Source organism: Mus pahari, chromosome X, assembly GCF_900095145.1.
Source record: "Mus pahari chromosome X, PAHARI_EIJ_v1.1, whole genome shotgun sequence".
Classification (NCBI taxonomy): Eukaryota; Metazoa; Chordata; class Mammalia; order Rodentia; family Muridae; genus Mus; species Mus pahari.
This window is the reverse complement of record NC_034613.1, coordinates 34,706,830-34,717,949: the sequence shown is the minus strand read 5'-3', so window position 1 is coordinate 34,717,949 and position 11,120 is coordinate 34,706,830.

Below are 11,120 nucleotides of genomic sequence, written 5' to 3'. Positions count from 1 at the left end.
AAGATGGCCTAATTGGCCATTGCTGGGAAGAGAGGCCCCTTGGTCTTGCAAACTTTATATGACCCAGCAGAAGGGAAGGCCTGGGCCAAGTAGTGGGAGTGGGTGGGTAGGGGAGCAGGGGCGGGGGGGTATAGGGAACTTTCGGGATAGAATTAGTAATGTAAATAAAGAAAATAATAATAATAATAATAATAATAATAATAATAATAATAATAATAATAATGATAATAAAAAGCTAAAAAAAAAAGAAAGAAAGAAGCCGGACATGGTGGCGCATGCCTTTAATCCCAGCACTCGGGAGGCAGAGGCAGGCGAATTTCTGTGTTCGAGGCCAGCCTGGTCTACAGAATGAGTTCCAGGACAGCCAGAGTTACACAGAGAAACCTTGTCTCAAAACAAAAAAAAAGAAAGAAAGAAAGAAAGAAAGAAAGAAAGAAAGAAAGAAAGAAAGAAAGAAAGAAAGAAAGAAAGAAAGAGAAAAAGAAAGAGAAATAAGAAATAAAATAAGACTAAATGACCTACCAGAATGAATGAAAACAAATAGTCTCCTACTCCCTTATCAAAATCCATTTGCCCTCTGTTTTTGTAAACCATAGACTCTATTTATTAAAATAAGGGTTATTTGAACAAAAGCATTGTGAAACATAGGGTATGATCAAACAACAGGGCTACTACTAGTAAGTAACTACTAGGTAATACATACTGTGTGTACACTTTAGGATAGTGTGGAATTTCATTACATTCTTTAGAACACAGTATAAGCTTAATCTGACATTTGAAATTTTTCACTTAATATTCTCAGACTACGGGATGTTAAAGGAAGTAAAACGATGAAGAAAAATAGAATATTGTAAGAGTGTCATTTATATATCACCTCCCTGTAACAACTAAAGAAGTCCTCCTCCCCCCCTTATTTTGAGAAGTTGGGACTTATGCTGGGATTTGAACTATAGGCAATAAGATTTACATAAGGATTCTGAGGAAGAAAGCAAATCTAAAGTTGCTAAATTGATGTTTCTATGTTATTTACCAAGTGAATGCATGGGCAATATCTATAGTGGGTCATACTGTTCTGCCATACTCATTTAAATCACATTACTCATTTCATATGATAAATGTCTCTTGTGTTTTTATGCCACTATGTTTTTAGAAGCTTGCATCTGGTCTCCACCTACCTGCCTTGCATATTCCTGCTATTTCCATGGATGCTCTTTGCTAGAGACACAATCTAGATACACATCTGATACCAGGAAGGCACCATGTGTGTACCAGCTTTTGTGATATTTCCAGGATCTACAATGTCTTCTGGATGCTGAAAACATCATCTGCTTCTGATCAGAAACAAAACATATTCTGTATATGAAAGCAGGAACAATACTGTGCTTTATAAGTGGAATTACTCGGAAGAACAGACTATTCAGAAATATGAAACCCAAAATTAAAGGAAATATGAATGGATGTTAATAACATCATCTAATATTTTCTTTTGTAGATTTGCCATATAATAATAATAAATGGAAATACTTAATATGGCTATCAAATATTACTCATTTAATATATTTATCTGTAAAAATAAACAGATGTCTTCCCAAAATAATTATATTTTGCTGCTTGCATCAATTTTGATTAATTATAATATAACCAGCAGAGTGTTGCTAGACATAGTAAATGGTAAGTATAAGGCAAGAACTTATCATCTCTTATTATGTATGTAGTATCCATGCAAACTGTTGAAATTATGAATAGCAACACATGTAGATTGTCAAAAAATATGTCAAGTTACATGATATACTTTTGGTGATCATATATTAAAGCAACTTGATTATGATATTCTACTTGAAGAATTCATTGTGTGTATGTAGTAAATATTACCCATAATTACAGATACACCTAATAGATTACTATTGCCTTAAAGCCACCTATTTTGATGACCATTGTTCTTAGTGTCAGTGTATTGTTTCCCAAAGAGTAATTTCCTAATCAACTACTCTTTATTCTGTTCTTTCTCAATTGTCAATGAACTAGAAATGTTACATTCTCCTTCATTAGATATGTTTTAGCTGACACAAAATAAAGAAATAGTCATGTTCCCTATTTGTGATCTTAAATTTGCTCTATGGTATGGCAAAAACAATGGGTTATATTAATCCATTTAACTATTTCAATATATTCATTTTGATTTTGATGTTAATCCATTAACCGATAGAGAACATGTTACAATGGTTGTATGAATGAATGAATGTTGGATAAATATAATACATATTTATATTATATTTATCCATTTTACAAGTTAATAATACCCATAAGAAATCTTCTATTCGGGCTGGAGAAATGGCTCAGCAATTAAGAGCACTGGTTGCTCTTTCAGAGAAAGTTCCTGAGTTCAATTTTTGGAAACCACATGTTACCTCATAATGAGATATATAATGAGATCTGACGCCCTCCTTTGTGTCTGAAGATGGCAACAGTGTACTCATGTATAAAATAAATAAATCTAAAAAAATTAAATCTTTAATTAATGTTATATATTTACAATTTACAAAATTTTCTAAAACCTTTAACTCCTTTTTTTTAAAACTAGGATTAAAGTATGAAACTTAGAAATCCCAATATTGTTTCATTCTTTATTCATGCTTTATTATCTCCTTGAGTTCCTACGTAATATTTAATGTTCTAGATACTTTATCCATTAGTCTAACCTAGTTAATCTTGCTACATTTACACAATATTGCCCAGATATAAGTTTCAAGGAGAATTATCAACCCTTTTACTACTGGACCACTGTACTGTATTTGTTATTAATTATCACTATCCCTTTCCTGAAACTTGCTACTCTTCACCTTCTAATTATCACATATTTTGACATCAAACTTATATAGTTAATATGTATGCCTCCAACTATCACTTGTTTATTTTAACATGAGATACTTTTCTTACATCTGTTCAAAATACATTGTTGCTCTCTGGATTCCATGTTGCTCCTCTTTTTATTGTACACCTTTTCATAGGTTATCAAATTTATGCTAAATATTGTTACTCTGATGCTCACTTTTACAGAGTGTCTGTAAACACAGTCTCTTATTCTAGATCACAATTTTGACTATATTGAATTTCTCAAGTGTCTCATATAAGCTTTAATGAATAAAATTGGACTTGTCCCATCCTTTTCCTGGAGTTATCTCTTTTCATCATCTGCTCAGTTATGCAAACTAGAAACTTTAAAGTCAATGTGACTCCTCTCTCTTTCACTTCCATTCTCTTTTCATGGCTACTGTATCATTATTAAGACATAGTCAAAAGTCCTTGGACTTTCACAGATTTAACATTTATTTGACAATTTCCCAAAACAACTGTCATAATTTCTTAGTACAGTGATTTCATGGTTATTCTACCATCTCCATATATTTTCCTTTAAATTTGTTTTCCAGAGAATATCTACATCATCTATTGTGTAAATTTTACATAAGTACTATACTTAAAACATTCATTGTTTCTTATGCAATAATGCCTAAACACATTAATATCATATAAAAAGATCTAAGATTTCCTAGTAACATTGACAATCACATTTTTATCCTTCCCTCTACCTTTATTCAAGAAATGCTGAGCTAGTCTAAATCCCTCTCACATGACTTATTTTCTCTCATTTACTTAGCTACATTTATACGGTTTCCTCTGCCTGGATCTAAGCACTGTTCACTGAGGTATTTTTAAATCTATCTTTTATACACAAAACTATAGACTTGAAGCTAAGATGCAAATATTAAATAGAACATAAGGTGTTTGTCATTTGGGGCATGAGTTATTTCACTCAATATAATTTTTTGGTAGTTACATCCATTTTCTTGAAAATATGATTTTATTTTCCTTATTAACAGTAATATTCTTTTATCTATATTGGTACATTTTTCTTCTCTAAATATCTTTTTATGGACAGCTAGGCTGATTCCATTTTCTAGTTATTATGAATAAAGTAGTGTTAAACATAGATGTAGAAATGTTTCAGTTATAGGATATAAAGTAAATTGTGTATATGCCCAGGAGTGGTATAGGTGGGTCATATGGCAATTCTAATTCTAGTTTGAAAATTTTCCAGACAGATATTTTCAAAGTGATTTATCTAGTTTACATTTCAACAAACAATGCATATATAAGTTTCCTGCCCCACTCCCCCAATGCCAGTACTTACGTTATTTGTACTGTTGATTATGGCAATTCTGACTGGGAAGAGGTAGTACCTTAAAGTAGTTTAACTTTCATTTCCCTAATAGCTAAAGTAATTGAGTTCTTTTTAAAAGTGTTTCCTAGCATAAAAACATTATCAGTCAACCAGAACCCCTAGAACTCCCAGGGACTAAGCCATCAACAAAGGAGTACACATGGCTCCAGCAGCATATGTAGCAGAGAATGGCCTTGTCATGCATTAATGGGAGGAGAGGTCCTTGGTCCTATGAAGGCTCAACAAATGCCTTAGTGTAGGAGACTGGAGGGTGGGAAGGTAGTAGTGGGTGGGTGGGTGGAGGAACACCCTTACAGAAGCAGGGGGAGGGAGGATGTGATAGGGTGTTTAAGGGAGGGAGGGAAACTGGGAAAGGGGATTACATTTGAAATGTAAATAAAGAAAATATCCAACAAAAGAAAAAAGAAAAGTGTTTCCTAGCCATGTGCATTTCTTCTTTTGAGAATGTTTCTGTTTGGGTCCATAACTTATTTTTTAAATTGAGTTGTTTTTTTTTTTATTTCTTGTATTTACTAAAAATTATTGTATTTTATACAATATACCATTATTATAGGTTGCTCTCTTTAATTCCCAGTTCCTCCCCACTTCCTCTCTCATCTCGATCTATTCCCTTTCTGTCTCTCATTAGAAAAGAGCAGGCTTTTAAAAGTAATTGGAGGTGAAGTAGAGCACAGGTGAAATCAAAGAAATAGAGAATAATGAAGGGTAAAGAATTAATCAGCAGACAGATGGTGAAAGGAGGAGGTACTGGTTAATTTACATAAATTTAATGATGTATGAAAAAACAATAAAAACCCACTAGTTTTTGAGCAAACTTCAAAATTTATAAAAATTTTTGAAAACAAGAGTCCAGATAGAATTACATTACATAGGTGGGCAATGTGGCTCAAAATGAAAAATCACAATGCAAGGAATTGCGTATCTCCTTATAAGTTATTGGTCAGGGAGTTTACAGAAGCCTTCAAAATAGCACAAGTTATTGCCTTTGCCCTTGATTACCTGCCCAGACTACATGAAAAGTTCCTGTTGCTAGAGATATCAAATGCACTATCTTCAGGACATGGGGAAGCAATCTAAAACTGACATGAGAAAGTCATTTCTGCTACCTAAGTTACATAGTTTGGAGGGTGTTTTGCAGGATACTGAGAATAGACTTTAGTCAGCTCATCCAGTCCTGGATCTTGCATGATACAGTATGGACCTGCCAGGAAAGATGTGGCTACTTCTGCAGTAATACACTCTTATGCAGTAAATTATTATGGCTAGGGATATTATAAGCCCTGGGGTAAAACGTGGTACTGACTCTTACTAAATGGTCAAGCTCTAAAATTGTCTTGTAAATATATATAATTATACTCATAGAACTAAGCTGCCTTAAGCTTTGATGGAAAGTTCTTTTTTTCAAAGGACAGTAGTCAATAGAGAAATACGTTACTGGTCAAATACTAGGACTAAGAGATTGAGAGCATAGAAGCAACAAGCCTCTACTAAGGAAAGAGTAATCCAAAAGAATGTAAGAGCCAGAAATCAGAGGACTACTGTTTAATTCATCTTCTCACATTATAGAAAATTAGAGGGATCATTTTTCATGCCATTGCCCCTTAGTACATTTAATTTAGCTTTTTAATACCACAAAAATCTGTTATTTTGTTGTTAAAGTTGGGATTATGTTCTTGTGGCTGTCTTCTTTTAGGTTTGTTGAAAGATTACTTTCTTAGTTTTTCTAGGATGGAGTTTCCGTCCTTATGTTGATGCTTTCCCTTTATTATCCTTTGAAGGGCTGGATTCGTGGATAGATATTGTGTGAATTTGGTTTTGTCATGGAATACTTTGNTTTCTCCATCTATGGTAATTGAGAGNTTTGCTGGGTATAGTAGCCTGGGCTGGCANTTGTGTTCTCTTAGGGTCTGTATNACATCTGTCCANGATCTTCTGGCTTTCATAGTCTCTGGTGAGAAGTCTGGTATAATTCTAATAGGCCTGCCTTTATATGTTACTTGGTCCTTTTCCCTTGCTGCTTTTAATATTCTATCTTTATGTAGTACATTTGTTGTTCTGACTATTATGTGTCAGGAGGAATTACTTTTCTGGTCCAGTCTATTTGGAGTTCTGTAGGCTTCTTTTATGTTCACGGGCATCTCGTTCGTTAGGTTCGGGAAGTTTTCTTCTATAATTTTGTTGAAGATATTTGCTGTCCCTTTAAGTTGAAAATCTTCATTCTCATTTACTCCTATTATCCGAAGGTTTGGTCTTCTCATGGTGTCATGGATTTCCTGGATGTTTTGAGTTAGGATCTTTTTGCATTTTGCATTTTCTTTGATTGTTGTGCCCATGTTCTCTATGGAATCTTCTGCAGCTGAGATTCTCTCTTCTATCTCATGTATTCTATTGCTGAAGCTCACATCTATGGTTCCTGATTTCTTTCCTAGGGTTTCTATCTCCAGAGTTATCACATTTTGGGTTTTCTTTATTGCTTCTATTTCCCTTTTTAGGTCTTGGATGGTTTTGCTCATTGAAATGTAATAAAGAAAATAATAATAATAATTTAAAAAATAGGTGTCAAAAAATACCACAAAAACCTTAGTATCAATAGCTAACTTAGAAGGTGAATTATGAGCTAAGGTCTTTGAACATACATGTAGAAAACACACATGTGTCAGAGCAGTGTTTATCCTGTGAGACAGCAAAGCTTGTATATATCTAACCAGAGGCATTTATACCCAGCATTAGTATCCCTTCAAATTTTCCTCAGAATCTATATGCTCAAGAATACTTTTGGAAATAATAAAAGTTTGATATCCTTGTGAATTAAAAATTATGCAAAATATTATCTTGCCAGTATTGGGGAAGCGAGGGAATAGAAAACTGGAAAGATACAAGAAAGTGATGACTTCAGGACTGTGCTCTTGCCATAGTTAGAATTTCCAAATGCTCTGCATATGGAATTTGTGACCTTTAATAATATTTTCTAAAACTGATTAATATATGAAACATCTGGGTCAGACAGATAACATGTAAATTATGTGGATATCTCATTTGGAAAACTACAGTTCAAGGAGGGAACTGAGGCAGTATATTTATTTTATGAACTTTTTTATCATGTGACTACAATGATCTCATGGGCTTGGGAAACACTAGTCTATCCTACTTTTGTCATAGGATGTAGTACATGTAAATGGGTAGGAAAGAGTACAGCAAATAAGGGGTACTGAATGAATATCTACATTCCTTTACTCCAATTCTGCCATTTAATTAGGTTTATGTATATTCTTCCTAAAACTACTCTGTCTAAGAGAAAAAATATATGCTATGCTAATCCTATGATCTTATTTTGCAAATATGTCAGATAATATTAATGCATGAGCCACTGTTTCAGGCTGTAGCATCTATCGTATCAAATATTCTTCGTAATTGATATTTCTTTATACATTTGATGTTACTCCTTCATCAGTATTTCTTGCATTGACATTTTTGTTTCTGATGCCATGGACAGAATATAAGGATTTGCAATTGCTAGGCAGATGTCATGCCACTGAGCTAAATCTGCTCCCTATCATTTCTTCTCTAATTATTAGAATACTATAATGATTGTTTTGTCAATTTTTAGCCTTTTGGACATATACATTAATATTTACATAACAATATTTTAATCTGTAGACTCCTAAAACTAATTAGAGGTAGGAGTAAGTGGGGAAACTTTTAGTGTTCAGCTGAGAACTCTTCACACCTTACAACATTGCTTCTCACTTTACATTGGAGTAAGCTATTTTAGATGCCGCAGAACAGTAAACAATTTGCTAGGTGTTATATATTTTTTGTTTTGCTGAGTCTATAAACCATTTGTTCTCAAGCTGAATAATATTGGAAATAAATGTTGTTTTAGAATTATCAAATATAATCAGTGGAACTGGTATTAATCTCCAACTATTTTATTTATGACCATTTATAGTTCCAGACATTTCAGGCTTAAGTATAGGCATATATAAGGGAATTCATTCTAAAACTTATCTACTTCTGTGGACTTGAGTTTCTCAGAAATGATATCATTCGTCAATGAATTTCCAGGAGCACATTGATTCTTAAACATACTACAGTGATTAGCACGAGCCAAGAGAAGTTTATGAACTAACCACAAGATGACTGTGCTTAGAATCTCCTTGATATTTTAATTTTCCCTGTTCCTATGTATGTGTTTATTTCTTTCAATATAGGTAGCCAGCACCCAGAGCTCAAAAATGGCATTTTAAATATCTTGTTTTCTGCACATCATCTTGTAAATTGCCACTAAATAAATATTATTTCACTATTATTTCACTGATTACATTCTCTAAGAATCTTGAGATGCTATAGTGCCTCATGGTAGTACTTAAGTGATTGAGGCCTCTTCCCAGAATCAGACAGAGAGTAAACTACACTTCACATAAATTGAGCCCTCAAGCTGAATCTGGCCTTCAGAAAGCAATTCTTGTGATGTCTGTGTAGCAGCATGATTGCATAATACCCATGGAAACCAGAAGATGGCACTGAGTACCCTGGGGCCTGAGCAATAGCTAGATAGTTGTGAGGCCCCATGTAGGTACCAAAATTTGAACTTGTGTCCTCTGAAATAGCAACAAATACTCTTAATTGATGAGCCAGACTCTCCAACCCAACGTGCTAAATATTTTTATATTGTAAAATACATGAAAATAAAATTTGAGGATATAATACATTTCCTCTCTTAGTATTTATGACTCTTTTCAATTACAGTGTCTCTATTCTTATGACATTAACATTGTATAGAAATACTATCACATGTCTATTTTCAGTTCAACATATATTCCTCATATTCTCATATAAATTTCTAAACAGCTATGAACATTTGCATCTAAATGTTCTACAGTTATACAAAAGTCCAAACATGATTCCACCAAGGATTAACTCCTCTCTCTCTTTATCCATTTTATCATTTTTCTCCCAGTTCCTGTTTTCATTGATTACCCAACTTTATACTGTAGAGGCTTTGACTGATTCCTCCTACATCTCTATTAAACACATATTTCATATTCTAACCATATTTAAAGCCCTCAAATTATGACAGATAAATATGAGAGCCTCACAACCAGTTTCTTTACATACAATTTTATTCTACTATTCTTCCTCCAATCTACTATCAAAATTTAATTCTAACTACAAATTAAGTCATACGATGAGTTTATTTTTCGGGAATGGGTTTATTTTGCTTATACTTCCATATCACAGTTTATTATCAAAAAAGTCAAGGTAGGAGCTACTGCACGGCAGAAAGCATTTAACTCTGACATTTGCCAATTAACACAAGACAAAATGTATAATCTTTTTCATAGCTTATGAAATATTGAAAAGCCTTCAGAAAAAGAAAACCATAACTATCTCTCCATACAAAATAGAGGCACATACTTACTATATTGCATTTCATGCTTATGTTTCTAGGTACTTGTATTTCTGTTATTTGTTTTGCCTAAAACAAATAACTCTGTTATTTGAATGTAGATTGTGGCTAGAGGTAATACTTCATTGAATATATTTGTTGTCTGATGAAATGTTTTCAAAAATCTCAACTTTACATAAATTTTATTAGTATTCCAAAGGATAAACTTTATATTTTTAGGTTATTTTTAAGGTTATTGGCAAAGAATGTTCAAAATGTTGCTTTGGTTTTGTGATAAAGATTCTAAGGGTCTATAAATACCAAACAACCATCAAAATCACTTAGTTTCACTACAGTTTGGACAAACTAAGGCTCAGTTTATAGACTTAGTAAAACTAAGTCATAATTAGCAGCCCCAAAAGATATTTTATCAATTAGTTCTTTCTTACATCATATTGTTTTTCCTATTACACTAGAAGTTAACACATTTTGTGTACTAAATAATTTTGATATCATGGTGAATATGGTTGCTAAAATCATACTTATTAAAACATCAACTGCTATTACTAGAAGAAGGCTTAGTAGTCAAAAACATGTATTGCTCTTACAGAGAAACTGGATTTGTTAATCACCGTATGTATTGAGAAAGCTCAAAATCACCTTTATCTCCAGTCTTTGAGACTCTATGCCATGTTATGGCCTCTGCAAGTACCTACATACATATGACTATACAGACACACTCATACACATAAATACAAAATTTTAAAAGTTCTAATAATAAAAATCCAAAATACATAATATTACAAAGAAAACTAAAGATATTGAAAAAATTGAACAACATATTTTAAGATTATGGTAGAGTACAATGTACAGTCACAAAACACTAACTAGCTAGAGCTACTGGCCTATTAATAACACTGTAATTGGAAGAACAGCTGAGCACAAATGATCCCTTGAGTTCTCTCTGATTATTATGTGATTGCTCCACATAAAAAATTACAGTCACTATTAAGTATTCTGATTTTGTAAGTTTACTTGTGATCATTGAACAAAGCATATATTTCAGTCATAGACTAACATAAATAAAATAAATTATTCATAAAATTTATAGGTTCAAGTTACAAAAAACATGTAAAATTATATAAAAATATACATGTAGAAATGTCCCTATAAAATCCAAGTAGTCTTTATCTTAAAATGATCACAATGAGACAGATGTACCATAATTCTGGCAATATTATTTTGGTAGCCCCATACGTGCCTATATTTTAATGCAGGATCTCTAGTTGGTGGAACTCTCTATGGACAGATAAAGAAGTATAGCTTTGATAAACCGGTTTGTTCCTGGGAGTTCAAAAAGTTACACTGAATTGAAAATAAATCTGCCAACAAACAGAAGCAAAAGCAAAATTTTAAGTTATAATACTGTCTTAATTGGGGTTTCTATTCCTGCACAAACATCATGATCAAGAAGCAAGTTGGGAAGGAAAG